Source organism: Furipterus horrens, unplaced genomic scaffold (assembly GCF_987537825.1).
Source record: "Furipterus horrens unplaced genomic scaffold, mFurHor1.1.pri manual_scaffold_9, whole genome shotgun sequence".
NCBI classification, from domain to species: Eukaryota; Metazoa; Chordata; class Mammalia; order Chiroptera; family Furipteridae; genus Furipterus; species Furipterus horrens.
In genome coordinates this window covers 88,712,387-88,738,936 of record NW_028327179.1, presented here as the reverse complement: position 1 = coordinate 88,738,936, position 26,550 = coordinate 88,712,387, and the positions used below count along the sequence as shown (strand labels likewise).

Below are 26,550 nucleotides of genomic sequence, written 5' to 3'. Positions count from 1 at the left end.
TGCACTTACCTTCCAGTTTCCAAGCCCATGAATAGATAGCATCTCCTTTGAATGTCACATGATCTCTAAGAGGTAAATGGGTCAGGTGAGAAGAGAGCATCACTGAGAAGGTGTGATCTGTTCCAAATTGTAGAGCTAGTGGGTGGCAGAGCTAGGACTAGGACCCAGGTCTTCTAACTTCCAGGCCCTCCTCGTCTCATCCTGTCCGTCCCACTCTCCCACCTTGAGAGAGACGTCCAAGGGGCCAGCATTTTTAAAAATTATGATGAGGGAAAAAAATATATATAATGAAAAGAAAATCAGGTTCCACAGTGTTGCTAATTTGACCCTGCCTGTTCTTCCTTACTATGACTTTATAACTGCCCCTGCAGCACACCTTTCACCTGGTATTAAGTGAAAGGGAAAGGAAAGAAAAGGCAGTCGGCCATATGGCCCCATTAATGGCGGGAGAATTAGCTGGGGCCCCTCACCTGCGCCTTGTTGGGCGAGCCCTTTGCCTTATTTCTTCTCTGTCATTGGGCTCTGTTATTACTCTTCAGGCACCACATGGCAGTCATTTCTCTGAATGAAAATAAATGACACCACACACTAGGCAGGAGATAACGAATAATAAATACATTTTATTTGCAACTTCTAAAAAAACAAAAAAAGAAAAAGGTCTTTGACTTTTCATCCATTCATCTGAAAATGGCTCACAGCTCTATTTACACACACAAACTCTCTCTCTCTCTCTCTCTCTCTCTCTCTCTCTCTCTCTCACACACACACACACACGTCCACATACAGGCTACAAGGGAAAAAAATCAAGTTGTATTAAAAATACATGCCAGAATGGCTGAAAATGGAAGGCATGCTGTTTTCTCACTTACTCCTCCCCTTCAGCATTTTTAGGGCATACCTTGAAAGCCAAGTGGCAAACAGACATTTGAAAGGTTTTTTTCCCCCAGCCCCGCCTCCACCCTGCTTTTATTGAACCATATTCCTTCAGTAAACCCATGAGAGTTTTCCACAGTGTTATGTGGGCTGCCATCTCTGGGAAGGGCCTGGATGGTCCTGTGCAGCAGTTTTAGAAAAGATACCTCGAAGCAGGGCCAGGATCAGGGTGACAGCCTTATAGGACCCGGAGCAGGATCACCTCAAATTTCGCATCCTGGGAACCTTGCTTGTCTCACCCTAATCTCAGTCCTGCCTGGAGAGAGACCTTTGTCCCTGGCCTCCCTCAGCCGGGATGGAGGTCCAAGAAACGGCAGCATTGAGTTGTTTTATTATGCGTTTCTCTGGACTTCCGAAATTAACCTGATATTGTGTGCTTTATCCAGAGTCTGGGATCCAGGGTTTCTGAGAAGAGAGGAACCAGATCGATGTATTAACAGAAGCTAATAAGATAACTCCTCGCTGCTTTCTGGGCCATGCCATACTCAGCAGAGAAGCAGAGGCTGAAAGGGCTCCACTCTGTCTCCTGGAAAACCCTTTAACCAGACAACTGAATGTCTGCTCTCCTCCTGGCTCTGGCCTGGCTCCTCTCCTTCTCACCGAAGCAGCCACCGGCAGAGCTGCAGGGAGGTCCTGTGGGGGTGGGCCCTGCCTCACCTGCCTGCTGTCCACCTTGCCTCTCCTAGAGCCGGTCAGCTCACAGCTCGTGTTAACGTCTTCCCAGTTTACAACTGTGATTTCTGTGAAAACATAACCCCTACAGGAAGGTGTGGGAATTTATGCTCGTGTCAATCATTTCCATGGAAAGGGAGATTCTGAATGTTTTGTTGGGAGGAACAGTGATGGGCCGGCAGTGGCTGGGTGTGGGAAAAAGGTAAGTTGGAGAAGAGAGGTGAGGTAGGAGGCCAGAAACTAGGGCTCTTTTAGAGGGTCATCCTTGATTGCCGCCCACTTGAGGAGGGACTTAATGGGCACCATGGATGGTGCCACTTCCCTGGGACGCTGGTGGGGTGGGGCAAGAGGGGGTTGCATAAAGTTCGGTGCTCAAGGGTGGGAGTCTCTGATGCTGCTCTTGATGGGTGGGGCAAAACCCTAGAAGGATTGGGTAGGAGTTTCACAGGCAGCGCTGCCCACGTCCCATCCTGGCACATGTCCCCTCCCTGCCAGCAGCCTGTCTAAACCAGAGCGACATCGTGACTTATTTCTTTGGACTTTAGAAACTGCCCCGACGTTCGTTTTGTCCGTTTCTGCTGTGGTGTAGAATCCAGGGTTTCCAAGACGAGAGGAGCCAGATTAGCCTCTTCGTATAAACATAAGTCAGGTTACTAGGCAAGCTCCAGGGCACTTGGCAGTTCAAGCTCCCACACCCAGGCCTTCCGTCCTTGGGTGCCATGGCGGGGGTGGGGTGGGGGCGTTTGGGGGGGCTGCTGGGGCCGGTCTCCGATGGAGAACGGGTTGCGTGTGCCTGTGTCAACTCTGAACACTTGCAGGTCTCTGGGACTGTCAGAGCCAGGAGGTCGTGTGCCTCGTTCCAGTGCGCGCCCTGAGCCCGTGTTCCCAGGTATGCGCCCTTCTCCGCCCCACACCGCCACTGGCAGCGTCGCTCCATGCGGGCCCGGCGGGACGACACCGGGGTCCGCAAACGTCTGTGCCAGGAAGCGCAGGCCGGGCGGGCGGCGGCGGCGGCGGGCGAAGAGTGCGGGGGAGTCGCCCCCTGCCCCCTCTGCCGGCCGCTCTTGGTCCGTCTAGATGTCAGCCGCGAGCTCCCAGCCAGCCAGAGCGAGCCAGAGAGGGAGCGGCGGCGGACTGCGGGGAGGGGAGGAGACGAGGCGAGGGAGGGAGGCAGGGAAGCGGGGAGGGCGGGAGGGAGGAGAGGAGGACCCAGGGAGCGCCAGGCAGCTGGAGTTTTTGCAGCGCTTGGCCGGGCTTCAATGCACAGCAGCAGCGAGCCGCGGCGGCAGCAGGCAGCCCAGGAGCCCCGGCGGCGGCCGAGCCAGCGGCGGCCCCGCTCGCTGCCCCCTGCAAACTTTGCGAGCAGCCCGCCCGGGGGGCCGGGGGCGCGCCCGCGAGGCCCGGCTCGGCCCGCGGCCGCGCTCTCCGCCGCCGCAGCGTCAGCCGCCTCTGCCTCCGCCACCGCAGCCCCGCGCCTCCCCGGGGAGCAGTCGGCGGCTCCCGCGGCCCCCTAGCCCCGACCCCTCGGCGCTGCCCGGCCAATCCCCCGGCAGGGGCGGGGGCAGCAGTGGCGCGGCTGGTCGCGGGCTGCCGGGGGGCTGCCGCCGCTGCCCAGGGAGGCGCGTAGAGGCTCCGAGAGCGCTCCCCGGCGGGTCCCCTGCGCACTTGCCGCGCCCGGGCAACGGCCCGACCCGGCGAGCATGGGCGGCGCGGAGTGACGCCGCCGTGCCCGCTTGGCATCAAGGACATTCAGCCCTCGGGGGTGGGGACGAAGGGGGGCAGCCCCGAGTCGCCACAGCAGCCCCCCGGAGCCGCTACTGCTCCAGCTCTGGGATTGGGTGGAAGAAAGGGGTGCTGGAAATCGATCCACAATTTCCGACCTTTTTGTTGGACATTCCGCCCACCTTGGACGCTGCAAGAGGAGCTGTCAAGCCCCGCAGGCTCTGATTTCGCCCTCCGTTCTCCTTGCGACCTCCCGGGTTCCCTGTGCCTCGGTGGAGTATTTGCGTTCGGGGCTGGGGCTGGAGGAGGCAGTCACACGCGCGCACACGCACACGTTCGGAAGAGGGCGAGAGGCAGCAGCACCGGCCCTATCTGCAGTGTCAATGCGGCGCTCCGGCTGAAGGAGGCAAAAGCGGCGCTTGCAGGTAAGGAGCCAGCCGGGCGGGCGGCGGGGGCGGTGCGGCGGCGGAGACACCCGGCTGGGTCTTGGAGTCCTGGGCTTCCCTGGAGCCAGCACGCTGCACGCTCGCGCGCACACACACACACACACACACACGCACACACACAAATACACACAGGCACACACCGCGCACAGGCACCTGCCCACATCGCACCTGGACACCAGCGTAGGTATTGCGCGGCCGGGGCAGGTGTTTCCCGTGTTCATTCTCTGAAGCTCCCGGACTCAGACTTCTCTTAGCCCGGACTTTCGGGGTGGGATTCGGTGTGTGTGTGACTGCCTCTGCCTCCCACCCGGGCAGGCTGAGGGAGTGATCTTCTTTTAATTCGCAGCCCCTTGCATCCCTAGCTGCGTTTAAAAAGGCGAGACGGAATGGGAGGTCTTGGGGACCCTCCCAGTCAGTGTAACCTCTGTTCCGTGGCCTTTGAGCACCGTGGGATTTAGATGGTATACAGACCGACAGGTATTGAGACAGATCTGAAGAGCGTGGTGGCCCTGCGCGTCCGCCGGGAGGATGCCACGGCGGCGGAGGGGCCTGCAGTTGTGTCGGGCGGTGCATGTGAAACAGACTGCGTTTCCCCAGTAAGAGGCAGCACAGTCGCTTTTCTGAAGCTTGGCACTGCTTCCCCGGGAATGCGCCGGTTTTCGGGCTTAAGCGTCCTTTGCGGGGTGTGTGTTGCTTATGAAGGGAGGGTGTTGGGGTCACATCTTCCATAAGAGGTATGACCTACTCACATCTTTAGTCTCTGGGCAACCGCAAGGTGACAGGGCTTAAGGACACAGGACTTGGGTCTCCCTTTCGCCTCCCTGGGCTTCCTCTGCACTGTGCTGGGAAGTACCCTGTATGCCTCTGGCTAACACCTGTCACAGCCTTTCGAGGCGTGTGTCTGAGAAAAAGATCTAGAAGTGAGGCTGCCCGGGGTGTAGTGAAGGTTGAAAGAGAGGAGGGTCCCCCTCTCACGCCGGCCTCAGCGGTAACCACCCTCTCAGGAGGCCAGGCATTCTTGGATCTGCCAGCGTCCCTCAGAGCCAAGCTGCTCCTGACAATGTAGAATTGCTCTCCAGAAACCTGTGGTTCAAGGTTCTGTTTCCCGGAAGCTTTTCCTTACCTCTTCTCTCTGGCTGAAGTCATAAGATGCTTATTTTCAAACTTTTTCTGGAGGAAGTAGGAGGTGGTTGGGGCTCCTAAAGGGCTTTTTCACAGTTTTCATTTGGGGATCAAAGAGCAGTTCATTCAGGGCTCTTCCTGTTCTAGGAAGAAGAATGTAAGGTCAAAATAAAATATTATCTTGGAGTTGAACATAAGTATAGCAAGGTCCCATGTTTCGGTAGTTGTCGCTTATTGGGGTACCTTGTTGGTCAGGCTGGAAAGAAATGGAATAAACTTGTACCCACTATACAAGATCATATGTTCAGAGTGTTCTACAAACCCACTAGTGGGAAAAATACTATGGTGAGAGTCTTCCAGAACATTAGGGGAAAGGAATCAACATTCTGTTGAACCCGGGACCCTCCATGCTGGGCACAGGATTTGACTGATTCTGTAAACCCCAAAGATGGGTGCTCTCTCCGTACCATCCATCTCTGCTGTTTTCAAACTTTTTATAGCTACTGCAAAGGTTTCTAGTGAGGCTGGGGAGGAGGAGAGCAGATGCCCCGGGAGGGAGATTGTATTCCAGCTGTGTGCTGTGTGAACTGCCCTTTGATTGATTGAAAAGGGTAGATGGAATAAAGCAAAGCTGTCACAATAGGGAGAACGCAGTAGGGGGAAGAAGCATTATTTTCTTTTTAAGAATGGTTGGGTGTAGGTACACACCCCCAGATATACACAGCCGTTCTCAAAGAGCCTAGCTGTATGTGGTCAGGTCCTCCAGCCATGTGTGGCAGTGGGACCCACCTCTGTCTTCCGGGCTGAGGAAGAACTGGAACATTTTTGCACGCATGCCCCTTGAGAGCGTTGACAGGGACGTCCCCCGTATACGTAGAGCAGCACATGGTTTTCAACAGAAACAGTGAACTCCAGCAACCGTGGGAGGCTCCCAGGGAAACATTCCCTCACGGGACCTTGAAGGGGCAAAAAGCTGGGGTACAGAGCTTCCCAAAATGTCTGCGCATCTTCCCCATGTCTGCTCCTTCCTCTGCTGCCCTCTCTAGTCTCTTTCCTTTCTCTTGTCTTTGCAGCCTCAGGATCCGTCATTTTAATGCAAAGTCGGCAGTCATTATGCTGGTTATAAAAGCTACAGATTTTTAAACATGGGTTCAAAAAATCCCCACACTTCCTGCACTTAGTGTTAGGTAGCAATTTGGTTTCTAGGGCAAAGCAGGCATTAATTAACATCTGTGTAAATCTCGGTGTACATCATCCCATTTTCTCCTGGCTCTCCAGCCCAGCCCTGGAGCATGTCACATTGTCACTCTCCCTCTCCACCACTCCTCTGTGGTCTTCTTTTTAAGTTCTCTGGGGTCTTCTCACTCGGCAAGGAGTTGCACTAGAAAATCCCCGACCATGAAGGCTTCCTTTCCGCAGACCCTTGCTCCTCCTGGGCTGGGCTCCAGGCAGCTGTGCCAGGGGCACGAGCGTGGGTTGCCCACAAACTGTTCCTTCTCGCCCGGTCCAGTACTCACTTGAGGCTGTCCTCTGTCCTCCCAGGACTGCGTCCTGGATGCCCACCGACCCTCTGCAAATGATTCCGGAGGAATCTGAGGCCGCCAACTTGTTTCCTTTCTCCTCGGCACCTCTCCATCGCCTGCTGCTCCCTGCAGACAGGGAAATCTGCGTGGCAGATTCTGCCTACACTTGGCCTCCCAATCTTTTTTTTTTTTTTTTTTTTCCATCACAATGAGGGCTGCTGGGAATTCAGTGGGGGCTTTCTAGGGAGGCAGCAGTCCTGAAGCCGGAGAGAGCTAAGGGGGCGGGGTGATTAACTGTCCTTAGCTCCTAGTTACCACCAGGCTTCGAAGCAAAGAAATTGCAGCCAATCTCTCTCCACCTAGCTAGCTAGGAGGCATGTCTTAGCGGCTTCTCCCCATCCTCACCCAGAGAAGGCACTACTACACAGGTAATGCCACCTCGGAGACCTGTTGGAGTAGCTCTGTGCTGGGCGGGGGTGGGGCGGCAGCCATACAGAGAGCCTCCCGTGATTCTGGCTGCGATTCGTCTGTGCAACAGATGTGTCATTAATTTTTAGGCTCTCCTCTCCTCTTCTTAATCCATGTCCAGCGCTACCCAGGATGAAACTGGAGCAGACCCTGCAGGGTCAGTTGAGCAGGGCTCCTGTCCCTTCCTTGACACCCCCCGCCCCCCCCCCCCCCCCCCCCCCGCCCCTTCCACTTGCTAATCCACCTCTTGGCTTTGTGCGCACATCCGCCAGCCCATGCGTCCTCAGATTTGTGGCACTCCAAGAAATCAATATAACATGAATCTAACGACAGCTGGATGATTAAGTGTTATTTATATTTAAGAGCGGTGTTTTAAAAAGACGTTGTGCTAATGAATCAAACGGCTGTTTGGGAGAGGCACATGATTAGGGTAATTGGCCCGGAGGCTGTTGAGCAACGCCTGGTCCGGGCGGAGCCTTGCGGACACCACCTCTTCAGAAGCCGCCAGCCCCACTGCTTCCCACCCTGAACTGCCCCCTGATCCCCTCCCTTCCTCGGGGCTTACTCTTCCTTCTCCCTCCTCACTGCCTGGGCTGTAGCGTTCCGGCAGCGGCAGGAAGCTAGAGTCAGCAGGATGGCTGAAGGGGTCTCTGCTGCTAAGTGCTGAGAGATGGATCTTAAAAGTGAAGGCAGGCAGGGGGTCCTCATTCCCCCGCGCAGAGGCCTGGCTGCAGGAGGAGGAGGCTGCTTCCCTGCTCGGTCTGCAGCAGCTTGGAAGCAAAGCTTCCTGAGTCCCTGCATGGGTCTGTAGGAGCCCCTGACCCCTGTCCGATGATCATGTGGCATCAGGCTCCCCAGGGAAGAGGCCGTGTGGCCATTAGGATTTGTCCTTGTGAAAGTGACAGAATGGAAAAGAATAATAATTAATGATGATGATAGTAGCTAATATTTATTGAGCACCTACTCAGATGAGGAGGCATCGTGTAAGTACTTTGCACAGGTTGGCTTTTTCCTTCCTGCTGACAGCCCAGAGGGGCAGTTCCTCCTGGGGGAGGAAGCTTCCTCCACTAGGAAATGAAGATGTAGCGGGGTAAAGATTTTGTCCAAGATTCCACAGCCGATGGGTGATGGAGCCAAATCTCAACCTTAGGTCCCAAACAAACTGACCTCCCTCCTTGTCACTGTGCTGTTTGCCTCCTTAGAACATCTGTGCGGAGCATGTTGTTACCTCCGAGGGAGGTTTAGGAGAGGGTGCCCGGGGAAGCTTAGAAGACCCTGTTTCTGCTCTGGACTCTCTCTGTGACCCCAGGTGAATCTATTTCTTATTTAAACCTCGATTTCCCAATTCATCAAAGAGGGCTGAGTCTTCTCCTCACTGTTGGTGGGTTGTGAAATTGAATGGATCATTCTAGCAGAGTGCTCAGTTTCTGAGGGTAACTTTCACCTCCTTTGGCAAATGATGCCTCCGGTGTCCTCCTTGGAAAAACCAGCGGGAGTGATTGGGTGCAGCCCTGACCCCTGCTGTTGATTTTCTGGGGCTCTGAGTCCCTGGCTGGTGGGAATCTAGTTCTCCTGGCGACTGCTCAGAATTTGCCAGTGCTCTGGCAACAACTTTCATTTGATCCTTCAAATCGCCCTGTAAAATGAAGATTGTTTATTTGCATTTGGATGGTGTAGGAACTAAGGTGGATGCTACATGGTGGATGGTCTTTATATTCTTGGGGAAGGGTGCCCATGGTAGGTGCTCAGTTATGTTCATTCAGCCATTCATTCAGGGGCCCTTGGGTTCCAGATTTTGAAAGCCAGAGGCAGGGAAGGAATCTATTTGCGGATGTCATGCCACACTGGGTGCGTGGTCCATATGGTATTTGGAGCAGAGAGGTTCCTTGGAAGTCGGTGCCAATGGACTGGATGTGGGGAAGGTGGTCCTGCAGCACTGAGTGTGAGTGTAGCACTTAGTTAGGGGTTACATCCGGATCCTGGATCCCAAGAGATGTGGGCGTGAGGCTGGACGGAACTGTGGACCTATCTTGGGTACTATGTTATCTCCAAACCAGGCCCTAGTTACCTGACTCAGTCTCTCTGGCTTGAACAATTTAGGGAACAGCCACAGGTGATGTTCATGTAGTTAGATATTTTGTTTTGTTTTGTTTTTCCTCCCAAAGACAAACTTATTTTGTGCCTTATTTATTTGGCTTCTCCTCTACATTAATGTGAGTGAAGTTTCTGCCAGAGTTGAGGTGGCAAGGAGTGCACTTCGAGTTTCATCCCCTGCCCTCCGGCGCAGCAAGAGTGACTGACCCTGTTGTGTATGGAGCCTTGCTCAGAGTTGTTCCAACAGGTGTGGGTGGGTGAGACCCTAGGTATTCCCGCTTTGTGGGCTAGGCTCGACTACCCCCCTCCTTCTCCACGGTGCCTTCTCCGTGAACCAGGATTCGCAACAGCAAATTGGATTTTGGAATGTTGTCACTCCAACACAAAACAGATCACTAGCTAAGAGGATATCATCTCCATAGTCAATGCGCTGAACGCAGACAAGCTGAATCAATTCCTGAGGTCTTACGGGCAACAGTACTGTCATCAGCAGTCGAGGAAGTGGTCCCTGGAACTGTCGGAAAGGAAAGCCAGAGCTGGTGGAAGGCTTTCCTGGTCTTCGCTCAGGATCCGCTTCACATCTGTCACACTCATTGCACTTGGCTTGCTGGAATCCAGCCAGACTTCCCTCTTGGTCCTGTAGGGTGTAGGACTAGAGGGTGAGCAGACCACTCCTTGGCTTTGGCCCAGAGGTCAAGGGGAAGGAAAGTAAGCAAAGCAAGTTTGGCCGATTGTTCTTCTTCTTGCGGAGGGAGTAGACAGGGAGAGGCGGGCGTGTCAGGGCAGCAGCCCTTGGGTTGGGTAATTGAACCAGACTGCATGGAATGTCAGCTGACCTTGCAGAGACCGTTTTTTAACAAGAGGAATACACCAGAATCCTCTTGGAATCTAGAAAACGCATACCTTCTTGGACCTCATTTTCCTCCTCTCCATTACAGACCTGCTTCCTGAAGGTGAACCTAAAATAGAGCAGAATTTCCCAAAACATATTCTGTGGGAGTGAGTAGATGCTATATACACACACACAAGTTTCCATGGCCAAATAAGTTTACCCTGAGTGTCACGCAAACTCAAGAGGTTTCATATTGCAGGACTTCTCAGAGCCTTGAAACACACTAACGTGGACTGTGGAACCACAGAAGGTAGATGTCCTGTGCAGTGGCCCTGGCAATCCATTGAAAAACACTGGACTAAGACATGCACTCTTAATTTGTCTGTTCTTGGCTGTGAATAAAGGCATGGGTTTTGTACACACGAAGTACAAGGTCCTGGTGATTATGTCGATACTAGGGTTTTAAGTGGAATTTTGGCTGATGGGTAGACAGTACCAGTCTAGGCTCAGCGATGACCCCCTATCCTTCCAAGGCAGCAGAGAGGATCTCAGACAGGAGTGAGGTACAGGCAGGTGCATGTTTTCACAGGTTTCTAGACAATTCTAGTGTGTTCTCCTGATTACAGAACACTGGTGTTGTGGGAAAAGCTGTCACTTACCAGCTAAGGGGACTTGGAAAAAATCATCTTGTGTTTTAGGATTACCATTGGTAAAATGGGCGGGGGAGGTTAGTCCAGATCAGTGATTTAAGATTTGTTTAACTATGTAGGCAGGTAGAACTCTTTATTCAAATGGAATTTTATATGGACTTCTAATGCACAGGACAGATGCAAGAAGGACTGTTTGGTCAAAGCTATGGGGGACCCCGGAGCCTTGCACCCTTGGCCTGTCTCTCCCCAGTCTTGGCCTTGGTTCCCTAGAAAGCAGAACCTCAGGCAAAAACTGATGTGGGAACACTTAGTTGAGAGTAGACTCCCAGGGCAGCAGAGGGAAGGAAAAAGGGAGGAAAGGTAGGGAAGGATGAGAAACAAAGAATGTATTTCGCAGCTTGCCATGTTTTTCACCAGGAAACAGAGCTGTGACTCAGTTGCCCAGGCTGCTCAGGCTGCATCTAGAGAAGCCTGATGGGAACACGGTCTCAGAAGAGCCTGGAGGACAGGCACAGCCAGCACCTATCAACTGGGACCTTCCCGTGTACTGCAGCGCCCTGGGCCTCCCCCTCACTTTGGGTTGTGATGCTACATCAAACTAGAGCATCTGTGGTCAGGCCCATGGGCTGGGGCATGCCCCCCCACCCCCCCACCCCCCCCCAGAGGGCCTGATGGTGCTATACCTCCAGGATCCAGTTTTTGCCTGAAGAAAGAAAGGAAAGGGATTCAAGAACTTTAGGACAAGAGGAACAGTGTGAGGTGTCCCTGGGGTCCCTCTGGCAGGAAGTGGGGCAATGGTTGAAATCCAGATTGCAGATGGGGGCGGCATGTCAGGTGGGGCCAGGCAGATCCGGGTGGGTACACAGATTGGGGGTCTGGGATAATGGGTTCCACATTAGGATTCCATACATGGTTCTTCGGAGCAGAGTCAGATTTGAACCAGGGCTGCTCCAATAATGCATTCTGCCCCCAAAGTTCATGGCTCTATGGCCGCAATAGCCAACCACGCTATCACTTACCCAGTTGAGACCCCGATAGAAACCACATTAAAAATGGGTTCCAGTCAGGCTTCAAGAGGCTTTCCTAACTTTTAGGGCTTATTCCCCAAAGGAGAGCCTTCCACATGGTGGCGTGTGACTATCTCAGGCACTTCTGTTAGTGATGGCTCAGGGGGCAGATGCAAGGGGCCTCTGCCTCTCTCCTTGTTTTAAAAAAATATTATAAGCATTGGGATATAGAGCAGCAGAGGACATTTCTGCATAAAATATTTTCCACAAGTAATTCTCCCTTCCCTCCTCATTTTTTAACAACTCTCCTGCTCTGCAGCCACTCTAGGGTCAGGTAGGGCAAAGGACAGATACTTGGACTGTGCTTGTGACCCCTTTCCCTGCTCTCCTTGCCATTAGATACTGACCTCCCATCTTCCTCTCCTAAATGCACTTGCTGTTATCTGCTGATGGATGTGAGCAACTCACTGACTTGGAGACACGTGCCTGTGTTAGCATGTCTGCCTGTGATTTCGGGCTCCCTGAGGGTCAGGGCCAGCCCCTCCTTGAAGCAGTCTCTTGTGTAATCAGCAACTTAATTCATACTTTTAAATAATGGTGAAGAAGCTGCTGGTGGTAGCAGCAATGATGACACTAGCCTTGAAATGATTTCATTCTTTCTATAGATGAGAGGGACCATTTCTTCTCTTCTGTATACTCGGTGCCTAGCCTGGGGCCTATCATACTGAAAGCAGTCAATACATATTTGCTGAGTAGAGAGAATGAATGAATGGAGTAGGAGAAGGTGGAGCGGAATGGCCGATCAAGGACAAAAGCCGGGTTGTGAGGGCCAGCCGCTGCGGTGGGTGCCTGCTGTCCAGCAGGAGCAGGGTTGGAACCCCATCAATGCAGGCGGCTGTTTTCAGAGGGTTCAGAGGAGGGCAGGCTGAACCATCGATCCCCTAGAGGGTCCTGGGCGCTAGTGGTTTGGAGGCAGCTGGAGTGCAGTCGTCTGTTCACACTGATGTACGTGGAATCGATTTCTTGCTTTCCATGTAAAACTCACTAGGGGTTTAGGTGTCAACAGATGACCAAACTGGGTTTCCCAGAGCATTTGGAAGCCTCGTCTCTCCATGGTAAAAGCATTCCGTGGCCAAGTCAGTCTTCCAAACCCCTTGTGCTGGCTCCTCCATTTGGTGAGTTAAGGTGCATGTGAAAAGCTTGGGAAGCCTGCTGGAGACACACCTGTTTATTCTCAGCAGGCCGTTTTTCAGCCTACTTGGTGATGCGATCCCTATGTGGGGGTGTATTTAAACCTGGAACAGGTGCTCAACAGAAAGCATTTGGGGAGATGCTAGCCTACACCTCAGAGCTTTCAGGTTTGAGTTTAGTCTGGAGGAGGAAAAACGGGAGAATGAAGCCATTGTGCTGTTAGAACAGGACTTGAGAAGTCCAGCTTCCTCTTGTCCCATTCATTGGCTTCTGAGAATCTCAGAAATAGCTGTGGATTCTTAAGAGGCTTCCGCAACTCTGGCGCCTTCAGTTGTATGTATATTTTCTAAAGGGATCATTTTAAGGAGTATGAGTGCAGCTTTGACAGGTTTGTGGAGATGTTTCCAAAAAGTAACACTTGTCAGTTGCACGTAATAGATCAAGGTGGATGTTTGCAAAATACATGAGTAATAAATTCACCTTCTCGATATATATATATATATAAACTTTTTTTCTTTTTTTTGCTACACTTACGGAGTAAGAGGCTTTACTCTAACTGACAAGGATAAATGTTTTGAATTAACAGAGAAGGTTGAATTATTAAGACACAGATCCCTAAATTTTGGATGGTTGAAACAAATATTCTCTCAGGAAAGAAACTTTGCTACCCTAGACAGGCTGAAGGGCTCTAATTAGATTGTAAATCCATGGTTACCCACCACTGGTTAGTGATCCAGAGAGTGAAGCTAGGAATTTCCCATGGGAAGCATTTCACCAACCAGTATTCATCTTACGTAGGTAATGACGTGTATGTGTGAGAGAGTTTGGGTGGGGGTGGGGCATCACCCCTGTGGTATTGGGTTTGGGTCACCTGGGATGTTGGCTGCTAACCCACATCCCCAATTACAGGGCCTTGGCCGCGCTTTGCCCAAACACTCTGCTCCTTTCAAAAGTGAATAACAGTGGCTTACACACACTTACTAACAAAATTCCCCTGTCGCCCATTCATAAAGCATTGCACTGGTGATTCTATCAGCATTAAACTGTTTGGCAACTGAATTTAGAATTATAGGAACCGTAGAAATGAATTAGCAGTAAATCAAGTCGCAGCTGAGTTCGAACCCAACTGCAGTGAGTTCTAAATTAAAAATATCTTGCTATGATGAGGCAGTTGTAAGTCAAGCACTGGAGCTCTGTCACTCCTGACTTGGGAGAAGTGTAGCAGTCACCCTTTGAAAGGAAAACCCTGACAACAGCTTGTATTGATTCCCAGTCCTGCTGGGAAATTGCCACTTCATTTCTTCTTCATAAACTGTTGGCTTTCTTTTCCTTTTGAAAAAAGGAATCCTATTTGCAGGGACACCGCCGAGCTCTGGGAACGGGGCAGGTGGGAGAGGCTCGGGCCCAGGGGGTCCTATTCATGGCATTTTCTTCGGCCCTTCTCAGGAGGAGCTGTGCCGAAGGGGCATGTGGGTCTGTGGGTCGTGCGGTTTACTTTCCTACCCGGACCCTGTTTGATTCTTCTTTCTAGGAGATCTGTACAGGAAAACAACAAAGGAGTCACTTCAAGGAGGCTGCAAGACTGTCATGTCGCAGTGACAATTGTGGTGTAATAGGAAGTCACTTATGTAAGTTACAGTGCCCTCTGAATGGAGCTTGTCGGAAGTGTGGCTACAGCTTCTCAAGGCCTATTTTTTTTCTCCTGCAAAATAATCCTGAGGTTTCCATTTTCAGGGCAATTGAAAAAGTATTATTTGTTGGCCAGGGAATAGGGAGACTCAGCTTCTAATCCTAGGTAGGTCTGCTGAATATATTGCAGCCTGTTCCCTCTCTGGGATAGGCCTTGATTTTTCTTCCTTTAAAGCCAGAACAAGCCCTTGCTGTTCCAGACCTGAAGGCCCAGGAGGTGAGGATGAGTGTGGCATACATGGTAAAGGGCCAGGTGAGCCTCCGAGGAAGATTCCATTTACACACAAGGTTAGAGAAAATCAAGAAAGAGAGAATGAAGTCTGAGCGTAGGCCTCTAACCATGATACGTCTGCCAGCACGTGCTGGTGTGGGGAAGAGCTATAAGTGATGAAAGCAGCTTGCGCAGGGCCAGAAAGGAGGGTGCTATCCTCTGGGATAGCAGGGGACTGTGTGAGAGGATGGTTAGTGCAGGAGTCCAGAGGCCCGGGTGGGAGGGGGAGTCCTGCTTCTGGTAGCTGTAGGTTAAACGGTGGGCTGCTGATGAAGTAAAGGGGTCATTATTTCCCCGATGCCCAGTTTCCACTTTGCATCATACACATATAGTTACATATTATAGTTAGAGAGGTAGATGCAATGTTAGGGAATTTTTAACCAACTAATCCATTAATCAATCAATTAGTCAATTTAATCAATACTTAGGTACCTGCTCTGTGCTAGGCACTATGCAAGAGTTTAGTTGTAGTGAGATGAAAGACCTAGTTGCTGCCGTCAGGGAGCTACAGCTTGGTGAGGCCACAGTACGCACACGTTAATTGAAACCCAGTGTGGTGAGAAGTCACACCTGTGCATGCAGAGGGCACCCTGAGGATACATAAGAAGGGCGCCCAGCCAGATATAAAAGGTAGGCCATCGAGAAGGTCTCCTGGGGGAGGACCCGGGTCCTTACACCAACCCTGGAAGGGTCAGTGGGCCTGGCTTTGTGCACACATGAGGCAGAGGTGCAGAGTGGAGGGTATGTCACGGACAAGGCAGGGAGAGGTGGGAGCACACAGCTCTCCGCTGGCCTGCAGTAGTTCAGGGCAGAGGTGGGAGGCGGGGCTAGAGGCAAATGCAGGTAGTGGCTGGGCCAGGACTCGGGGTAAGTGTCCAGTGGAGGGGTGTGTGGCAGGCCTTGGGGAATTCTAAGTAAGAGAATTAACAACACCAGATGCACGTCATAGAAAGGTCCCTGTGGGGGCCACATGGAGAAAGAATCAGAGTGCAGCTATTGTAGTAATATAGGCAGACATGGGAGAAAGCTGATCAAAGCTGATAGCAAAGGAGAGAAAGGGACTGATTTGAGAGGACCTTGGAGTTAGAGCTGACAGATGGTGAGTGTGGCAGTGAAGAGAGGGAATAAGGGGGACTTCCCAAGCTGGACACCTGGTAGAAGGTGACACCATCCACTTAGTTGGAGATTTTTAGACCAAAACTCAGTTGAGGAGGAGTGGTGGGAGAATGTGTTCTTTTCTAGACCTGGTGACTTGAGCTGCATACGGGATTTTCATGGAGACGTGACCAGGAGGCCCGCAGATATATGGCTCTTCTGTTCCTGGCAACTTTATCTTTGCCCTTACTATGCTGTTTACTTCCGGTCCCATTTGTAGACTTAGGAGTTCTTTCTGGGATCTGGGACAAGCTTAGTCAGACCCACATATAGATTTTTTATATTTTTCAAATGATTCATGTTTTGAATTAAACATACTATCTTGAACATTTTGCTGGAGATTGTTCTGAAAACATCCAGGCATTCACCTTGCCTTAGGACACATCCTCAGTGTTTTCTAATGGGAGACTAAGTTGCACACAGGCGATTATGGAGCAAGATTAAGGAAGAAAGGCAGATTTAGAATTCAGCAATGGAGAATGACCAGGCCTTTGTTCTGGGTATTAGCTGGCTCCCTTTCTTGGCACGTGCACCCGTTTTCAATGAGCACATACTCAAAGCAGCATGGTCTGGTGAAATGAGCTCCATCTCCATGAGATGATTAAAATTTTGACCTTGCCCTGTAGAAATAATGTCTTGTTTGTCTGGGTGTAGGAACCAGCCCGTACACCTATGGCCTGCAGGTAGGATCTGGCCACTAGATACGCTTTCCCCTTGGTCTGGAGAGTACTGAAGGAAAATTTGGATTATTTGAATGCCATTAGGCAAGACAGGCCTTCTCCAGGTTCCAGGTTCCACTCTGTGGTGACCTACCTTTGCTTCACACATTTTTGGTGAAAGTGTTTGCATTAAAATGCCAGCAGTCCAGTACCTAGTAGGTACTCAAACAGCGCTCAGTCTATCTTCCTAATATCTGGGAACAAATAAATGAGTTAACACATTAGTGTCAAGTGCTTAACATTCTGCAGGGAAGCCCTGTGACTTATTAGCCCCTAATAACAGCAGGAGATATACGAGTGGCCGGGGCAAACCTGGGAGGCACTCTGAGCTCTGTCAATGGGTCCGGACTGTGGAAAGTAGAAACCAAGGCCACTTGGTGTGAGCAGAGTGTGGAGAGAAAAGTGCCCAACTCCTTCTAGTTTACCCAGACCCTGTCAGCTCCTGACCCTCCCCCCCCCCCAGCCCCATGCTGCTGTGAAAGGTCTCTGGGCTGTGTCAGGGGTGGAGGTCCTCAGCCAGTATGAGGTGTCTGACTGACCGGGCCACTGTTTAGACCAGTCCCTCCAGGCCGAGGGGACTCTGGGAATTCAGCCCCAATGAGGGTCTTTAGCTGCAAAATTGCAGTGCAATTTCAAGTGAAACAATGACTCTACTCTCTTCTCTGGATTGCTTCTGGGTAACTCAGAGCTGCTAATAAAAATGGTTTGTACTGTGGACTCTCTTGTGGAGAAGGGCCAGGAGGCAGGGCAGGTATTTTTGAGCCCTAACCTTTCGAGAGCCCCAACCTTTCAAGAGCTCCACAGAGATGACGGGGTTTCTGTTCTTTCCTCCTCATGCCTCTGTACCCAAGCTTTGTGCATTTTATCAACTGCACTCAGTACCTAATATATTTACGCAGCTGCTCTTTTGGCCTCAGGGAAATCAGCAGTGTTTCCTAGTTTATCTGGTGGCAACTTGTTTCCTTAGTAGGGAGCAGAGGGCAGGGCCAGGGTTCTAGAAAAGGAAATAACCTAACCGCCGTGAACTGTGGTCACACTAAAATAGAGTAGCCTACCCAGTCCTGGGTGCTACTGGGGAGTCCACAGCTCTCTCCGCTGAGGGTGGGGAGCGTTGGGATTGGTGAGCTGGGCCCTCTCAAAGGCTTCTTCAGAGTCTGGGATAACGGTAGGGAATCCCCACTGCCTCTGCTTTCCTATCACATCGCCCTGTTATGCGTCTTTGACCTGCGGGTCATTAGCTGTTTCCAAAGGAGATTCTGGTCTTATGTTTAGAGGAGAAGATCCAAGAAAGGTGTATAGACTTGAGGTGCCAGCCGTGTGCCTGGTGTCGGACTGGACAGGGAATCTGGGCTGTCTATGGCCCCTGGGCTGGGGGGTAGGAAAGAGCAAGCGTTGCTAAACCCAGACCTGATTTCATGAAGAAAGGGCTACAGCTCACTCCACTCTCCTTCATTCCTTCTTCCAAGACTAGATTCCAGCCAGACTGAATGCTTCTTGACAAATACTTAAAAGCAAACTAATTACATGTGTTTAAAAAGCTGCATTTATATTTATGGTTGTCGTTATTGAGTGAAATAGTATTTTCTTGGCATCTGGGATATGAGGTGTAATCATTCTCTCGCTTTAATTTGATGATGTCGTGTTTGGAGTGTTCCAGAGAGCTCCAGTAGAGCTCGAGGAATAGCACATGGCCAAATAGAGATGAACAGTAACTTCTAAAAATGTCAAACCACATTTCCCCCAGCACACATTGTTTAGAAAGAATGGCATTTTCAAATTTTAGAAGTCTTTAGGCCCGGACAAAGTTGTACCAGCTAACACGTTTTGCAAGTAGCCTTGCCCACGTTCCAGATGTTAGCCAGGCCCAGGTATTTTTGTGTCAAGATAGTAGAATACCTAGAGACTCTCTACAAATTCAGGCTGCCAAGACTTTATTTGTAATGTGCCATTTATTGGCTTGTGTTTTAGCATTGACATCTCGCATTCCCACTTAATTGCAAGTTTGTTGAAAGCAGGCAACAGCCTCATACACATTTCGAGTTCCCTTAGGACCCAATATTAGGGTGGTTTGATTTTATTTTCTCTCTCTCTCTCTCTCTCTCTCTCTCTCTCTCTCTCTCTCTCTCTCTCTCTCTCTCTCTCTCTCTCCACCTCAACCTTGGTTTTCTGACTTTAAAAAGAGGAGAACTAAAAGGGTCTGCCAGTAGAAGGCATTGCCCATACTGAAACACCTGAAAATCCACAGTAAGTGGGAAGCAGCTTCCCTGCAAAGTCTGCACGCAGTGATGGAGGTGTGCTGGTGTCTGGTCTTCTGTTCAAGCATCCTTGTTCCCCAGGGACTGTGGAGAGGGCATCTACTGAGTCTCTGTCTTGATCACAGACTTATCATATTGTCTGGGAGGCACATAGGAACTGCTCTTACTTCCTTTCCATTAAACTTGGCTGACTTTCTGTTGTCTTTGGCCAGAAGGTTCTAAGGGTTCACAAAGTTGAAAAAAATAATAATAACATCAACATGAAATACAAGGACATGAAGAGAATTTTTATTTAGGAGCACACGTGGTTGCCCCTTGATAGCTGATTGACTGCTTTATGTCCCTCTTCCCCACACCTCCCACTCCTTCTGTCTTCTGTGAAAAAAATCTTAAATTTCAGGTTTTTATCAACTCTTCTTCCACCTGTTTTCTCTGAGCCACACATCTGGGCTGTGCTGGCAAGTTGGATGTCTTTGCAGGGGATAGGGACAACCCAGTTTTGGTAGCACATGAGGGAGACCTCTTTCTCTTATAATGACTTTCCATTTTATTGACAGGTCATTGCTCTCATGCACATCTGATCTTGGGACTGATGTGTGGAGAAGGTCAGAGTCTGCAGGAGGTGGGAGTTGCAAAGCCTGCTGTCAGAACTCATTTTATGTCAGGGTTGTTGGTCACAGGTTCCCCTAAACTCTAGGGGTGGCCTCACCCCACTGCTGGTTCCTAACTGATGGGTCTCTAAACTCCTCCCACCCTCATTTGATAGATATTTATTTCACATGAACTTTTGCCATCTGGTACTTTATCCATTAATATATTTTTTTGAAACCTAAATTGTGAACTTATGTTTCTCACATTAAGTTTCATTTTGGGCCTAGTTTGGACCCTGTTCCAGCCTGAATTATATGTCATTATCATCTATAGGGAAAGCCTTACAGTAATACCACATGACTTCTCTCACAGTATCTCACTTGACCTTCACAGATTCTAGAATTTGTCATCTTCAAATTTGGTAAGTGTGACTCTCAGTCTTCATTCAAATTACAGATAAAAACGTGAACTGGCATAGCACTGAGGACTGAACATGGCATTTCCTGGAGAGCTTCCCTTGTAGGTTTGACAAACAAGCTTCTCTGGGGTGCAGAAGCAATGGAGCACTGAGAACCCAGCATAGACTTTGGAGGCAGACAGACCTGGCATCGCCAATGATCAGCTTAGTTGGGGGCTCAGTTTCTAATACTTACAGGCAGATGAAAGTTTCCTCCTCCACGACCTTCCACGCAAAGCAAGTGTCAGATTTGATTCCACTATACCAAGCAATCTTTATTAGGGAGCATACATGAAAACAGTGACACAACCCGTGCTTGAAGCTCAGAGCAGACCCTGTCTTGTGTCCTACTAGTGCCAGCAAAAGTCTTTGCAGATTTGTTGAGCCAGCGAGTATCTTCAACCCTGAGGGTGTACGTGTGGGGCATGTGGCAGAGCCTCCATGCCAGCCTGCTCTGGCCCCAGGATATAGTACAAATATTATCATTTTTTGTGTGTGCTAGGAAGTGAGAAAGTTTGGGAAGCACTGACTGAGTGACTGTCTTAGTCAGTTTAGGCTGCTATAGCAGAATACCATAGATAGGTGGCTTGAAAAACAAACATTTATTTTTTCTGTTCTGTAGAATTGAAGTTTGAGATCATGGTGCCAGGACGGGTGAGCTCTTGTTGAAGGCCTTTTTCCTGCTTTACAGATGTCCCTCTTCTCACTGTACCCTCACGTGGGAGAGAAAAGAGGTGGAGGAAGGAGGGGGAGGAGGGGAAGAAGAAAGGGGAAAAGGGAGGGAGAGGAGGGGGGGAGAGAGAGAAAGAGAGAGAGAGAGAGAGAGAGAGGGAGGGAGGGAGAGGGAGAGAAAGAGAGATCAAGTCTCTTTCTTCTTGTAAGGACACTAATCCCATTCAGGAGGGCTCCACCCTCATGACCTAATTACCTTCCAAAGGCCTAATACCATCACATCAGGGATTAGGATTTCAACAAATGAATTTGGGGGAGGATACAAATATTTATTCTACTGCAATGACTCTGACAAGTTTGTTTGAAAGAAGATTTGCATGAAGCAGATACAACAATATTTGGTGTAGGTTTCAGCTCCCCTTTCAGTGGAATCAGAGGAAAAAATCTGAAATCTGAAATGCAGACTTAATGGGAGCCCTGGGCCAAGAATGGAACCACAGAGGGCTCTGAACTTGCCATATTATTGTGCTCATAGGGCAGAGGTACATGGAAAGTATTTCTAACCAATCATCTGTCTTTGCCATAACTTAATATCCCATTGAAAAATTATTTCTCACATCTCTTATGCTATTTGGTAAAACCAGTAGTGCCAAATGAGATAGTGTAGTTGAAATACTCAGGGTGAACTCTGATGCAGGTCTTTTAAAAGGCAACACATCAACCCCGGAGTATGCATTTTTCATGACAGCACATCAGATGTTGACTGATCATTCTTGGGTGTAGATTTAAAACTAACTTACACACATTATGTCACACTATTGAAGCTGAAGTATTTTCAAGTAAATTATAGACATCATCAAGCTCTGGCTCCTTAGCTGTGTGACACCAGGCACGTTTCTTATCCTCTCTGATGTTCAGGTTCCTCATTATTAAAAAGGTAAAATAATATGTGACAGGACTGTTGTGACAATTAAGTGACATAATACACACAGCTTGGCACATAGTAAATGCTCAATAAACAGGTATAATATTGTTAGAAGTTACTGCCTACTCTTCAAATACCTAAAACTTGTTTATTATGCTTCTTGCTACTCCGCGTTGGATTAAAGCACTTCCGTTTTCTTGGTTTATAAATAGTCAGCTCTGTTTGTACCATGGGGCCTCAGTGGGCCTACCGCCTTGAAGTTCTACAAGCAAATGGGAAGAGAAGGAGGGCAGGTGGCTGGTTCCATGCATGGGTCAATCTTAATCTTCTTTCTAAGTAAGACTTCTTTTAAAAAGATTTAAAATTCTATGTTTTTATAAGACTCCCATTGATACCTTAGATAATGTGTTTTTCTTGCCAGGCGGTGGCGATGGTTGCCGGTTTTCTCAGGTTTACCACGCAGGACTCTGATTTTGGTTTACAGGGAAGCAAGAAGGAGACTCTTGGCTTGAACTCAAGGCAGTGACTACCCATTAGTGAATAAATACTGCCTGGAGCCTACCTGATAATTATGTCAAGCATTGCAAGATGGGGCATCTGCTAATGTTTGCCTGCGACAAAGTCATAAAGCTGCCATGATCCATCAGAGATCACAGGGATGGGTCTGGTGCACATGGCATTGACATACCTGGATATGCTCACCTGCGTCCAACAGGAGATATTAAGTAAGCAGCCTGTCTCGGCTGTCTTCAGTTCCAGGCCCTGGTTTCCTGGTAAGATCACCGTGAACTAGGTAGGAAGGGCCTATGGGGTTTTCCTGCTGGTTTTCTGTGTGTCCAGCTATCCGGTCAGGATCCTTTGCCCTGAGACGCCCTGGTTGTCAGAGCATGCCCAGCTCCTCCAGTCGCGCTGTTGATTGGCACAGGGGACTTTTCTAGAACGTCTCAAACCTGATAGGGAGGGAGATCCCTGACCGCCAGCTCCATGTGTATCAGGTTGGGTCTGGGCACAGAGTTCTCTGGCCCCTCCTTCTGCATGTCATTCGGTGGACCTGTCAGGAAGCTCTGCCCCTGAGCACGTGGCTCTAACCCTTCGGCTTTTCTGACGGGTCTGGGGAGGTCTGAGGGACTGGACGTGGGGGATCTCACAGTGATGTTATGAGCCTCCTGGGGCAAAAACACCATTAGTAATAATGTGGAAAATAGTTCAAGGGCCACAGAGAGTGCCTCCCCCCACGTCCCCAGGCTTCCTTTAATCTGTCTCCTCAGTCATTCCAGGAAACGCTGGCCTCAGGGAGAGTGGGTCACAGGCCACAGCTGGGACCGGCAGGAACAGACCTCAGGATGCAGACTCTGCTTCTAGATCATCAGGGTGTGCATGTGGGGGCCAGAGATAAGTATTCAGAGCAGCGGGGTTTCTGTCTGTGAGGTACCCCCAGAGACTGGGTTCTGCAGGAACCAGAATTAGGAAGAACCTCACTTATTTTTTGTTTCACTGCACGGTGCCCCATAGCACCCCTGAAGCCCAGGCCACACATTCCGTCCGGGGCTAACAGGCCCTGGCTGGACCTTACTCTCCGGGGCTGGACCACATGTAGGGGGTTTCTTGTGGGCTGTGCTAGACCCAAGACAAGATTTCTTTCTTCCTCCCCCCCCCTTTTTTTTTAAGTCTCATCTAAACACAGACTTCCACTTCTGCTAGTATCACTTAGCTGGTGTTGGGGAAGGGGCCGGCACCTGACTGATTTCATACAAAAGGGTGATACTCCTAATATTAATCTCCAAGGAAATGAAAACCTAGGTTTCTTTCGTTCAGAGTTTTGGGGCTCAAAGAGGTGTGTCTCCAGATAGAGGAAGTGGAACTGCAGTGTCCAGGCCGACCTGAGCTCCAGCAGCGGTGGGGGAGGGAGGAGTACCTGGGGGCTGGGGGATTTGCAGGTAATCAGATCACCACTTCAGCTGGAAACCTCATACCTGCAAAAGAACTTCCTCTTCTCACTTTCCAGAGCCTTCCTGCTATGAGGTGTGCTACAGGAAATTGGGGGCTGATAAAGGAACAGGGCCTCCCCCATTCCGTCCTCAGGGCTGGCTAGAGCTCCAGCCCCGTGACTTCCCAGTGCCTGGACCCCTGCAGCAGAGGCACTTCTAGCTCCTCTTTATGGACCAGGATTTCTGAAGGGGAGGAAGACTCACAAACAGCCTTAAACATAACCCCCATCGTGGCTTCTTGTTCAGAGCAAGTGTTTGCTGAGAGCTCTGATCAACCCTCCTAGTTTGCTATTTTTCAATTTTGTAAATAGAGGTCTAGGAGTCAGATCTCCAGCACTGAGGTTCTGGGTAGCTTGGCCAGCTGTGATCTAGATGTGATGTCTGAATGGCTCTTCCAGCTCCAATTAAGGTCCTTCCTGCTAGTGACATTAACTCTCACCAGGAGCTTTCCTGTCAAATGGAGGCAGGCGGGGCACGCACTTAGCCTCAGTACACTGTCAGCTCGGGCTACATCTCAGCTGCATGTGGGGCATTGATTTTACATGTCCCTCCTTAGCAAACCTGCTAACAGGATTCTTTCCCTCTCCTTCCCTCTACCCCCTTCAACCTGGCCCGACTCCTGGTCAGACCTTGATTACATGTCTCATTGATTCCACTCAGCTATTTATTAATACACTAATTAATATGTTCATTTAAAGGAGGATGACACCACTTTTTAAAAAGAAATATACAGAGGTGCAGGTTAATGGAAATTTCTGTTTATTTAACATTGACGTCTGGTGTGAAGAGGATTAGTTTTGGATGTTAAAAGGACACAAGGGTTTTTTTTTTTTTTTCCAGGGCTCAAATCACTTTCACTGACAGTCACCCTCTGAAAGGTGACACCTGGAATCATATTGCATTTTCCTTCAGTGATATCCTCACAGGGGATTAGCGGGTGACTGAGGAGTGAGGGTGCAGGATGGGCTGTGCACAGTCTGTCACGCACAGCTCTGACTGTGGGTGTGGCAGGCGCAGGTGAGGCACACTCACTACTCTGTCTGTAGGGCTGTCTGGAATTTTGTAATGCAAGGCCTGTGAGCGGATTAACATTGCTATTCGATCATAGGCTTCTTCTGTGTGTTCTTGAGTCGCTCACAAGTGATATTTCAATCAGGGTAGGCGAACTCTGCAACCAACAACCCCCAAATGTCAGTGGGTCCACACACCGAAGTAATAGTTAGTATGTGGGGGGATTTTGCTCTGTGTGGTCCATTCAGGAGCCCAGGTTCTTTCCGTCTTGTGGCTTCACTATCCCTTAGGTTGTTCTCAGTACCCCGCTGGGACTTCTGCATCTGGCTAGGAGAGACGGAAAGAGAAAATGTGTGAAGGAGGTTACAGAGCTGGTATAGGGACCTGGATGCACCCAGGCTCACTGTCTCCCAGCCCAGCAGTAGTGGGACTGGACGCTGAGAGCCAAGTACAGCTGCAGACCAGCCAGGGACCAGGCAGGGCTGAGAGGGCCGCAGGACACCGCCAGTGGAGGAGAGAGCATGTGTAATGCTACATACTTCAGATGGAGGCAGACTTTCCCTCAGAGGTATTTTCCAAACGGGGTGGGCAACAGAAAGGAGTTGTACATTGAAAAATTTTTTAAAAAATTAAAACAAGTAGAAGAAAAGTTTCTAAGATCCCAAAGGGGTTGCCCAGGTGTTGGGTCCCTTGGATAGGGACTAAAGTTCTCCTTGTGTTGCAGAGAAGAAAGCAGAATGATGCAAATGGAATGCTGGGGGCTTCTGGGAACCATGTTATTATGAAGGATTGGTTTAGAAAGAGAGGAATTTTGAGACGACTCAACATTATCCTTCTTTCATACCCCAATGTTACAGGAGTGAGTCTTAGCCAAGGGCGGCATTGTCATGGCGTGTGGCCCCTCCCTTTCACTTTTCTCCAATGACCTGTGCTTCCACTTTTCCTCCAAAGCTCATGGCAGCTCAGCGTGCAATTCTGGCATCTTTTATCCCACCCCTAGGTCTTACCACATGCACCTGGCCGCCCAGTGACATCCTCCCTTAGTAAGAGGGGTTAAGTATTGGGCCATCGTCAAGGGTTAAGGTCACTTAAGAAGGTCGCACTAATTGTGCTCAGAGTCCACTGGGCTTCTGTGAAGAAGGCTGCAACATGCACACAGCAGTCTGGAAACATCTAATGAAGCAAAAAGAATTCGCACTCCTGCGAAGATAGCTCGTGGAAATAACAGCACTAATATGTACGGATATATGTGTTTATACAAGGATGTTCAAATGGCATCAATCTTTGTGCCAAGAAAGGGGGGCTGGACTGAAGAAATTGCCCATCGATAGGGAAAGGGCTAAATAAATTACGGTACATGCACACCATGGAATATTATACAGCCATTCCAAAATGAAATCGCAGCTGAACCAGGGACTTGGAGGGCTTCCGGGAGGTATTGTTGAGGGAGAAGGCAGGTGTAATATGGTGACTCTGTGCACGTTTGACTCTATGAGTGGGGAGAAATGCTTGGAAGAATACACGGGTGTTAGTATGCTCCTGGAGGAGGGAGGTGGGGGTGGGAGGAGAGGAGAAGCCAAAATGAAATGCGACTTTAGACTTCTTTGTGCTGTAGGATGTGGGTAGTGGTGAAAGGGGTTGGGAAGAGAAGTAACCTAATTTGATTTGTTTTTTTTAGAAAGGTCACAGTCCTATGGGTATGGTGAGTGTTGTGGAGGTGGGTGGGATGAATTGGTTAGGGGGTCGTTACTGTAGTCCGGGGAAGAGGTGACAAGGTCAATGGGAGTGAAGGGAGGAAGGGGCCAGAAGTGGGTCAGAGGTTAATGAGCAGGCCTTAATGGTAATTAGGTGAGGCAGCTGAGGGGCTTGGAGCCCCCGCCCCGTGGGCAAAAACACAGGAGAAGGCACAGGCCTAGAAGATTCGAAGGGGCTGACTTTCGGTGAGCTGAGTTCCAGGTGCCTGTGGGATGCTGAACGAAGCCGCGTGGGGTGTGGTATGTGAGTGGCCTGGGGGTCTGCTGGAGAGGGAGGGCTGAGACCCACCCTGGAGACGGGATGAGGGGCTGTGGGTAGATACGTGTTGTTGCGGCACAGGGGGAGTGTGTGACTTGAGCCCTGGACCAGGGTGGGTTGTGTTGGGGTCATGAGCAGGCAGAG

The 26,550-nt window shown here is 50.1% G+C and overlaps 1 protein-coding gene across 1 annotated transcript in view; it reads left to right on the top strand.

Moving 5' to 3' along the window:
- The first annotated feature begins 3,120 nt into the window (after nucleotides 1-3,120).
- Nucleotides 3,121-26,550, top strand: part of PLXNA4 (plexin A4) — a 412,730-nt gene continuing 389,300 nt past the window's right edge. The window contains exon 1 of the mRNA XM_090287527.1: nucleotides 3,121-3,752. The gene's annotated coding sequence lies outside the window, so the exon portion shown is untranslated. The remainder of the gene's footprint in view (nucleotides 3,753-26,550) is intronic.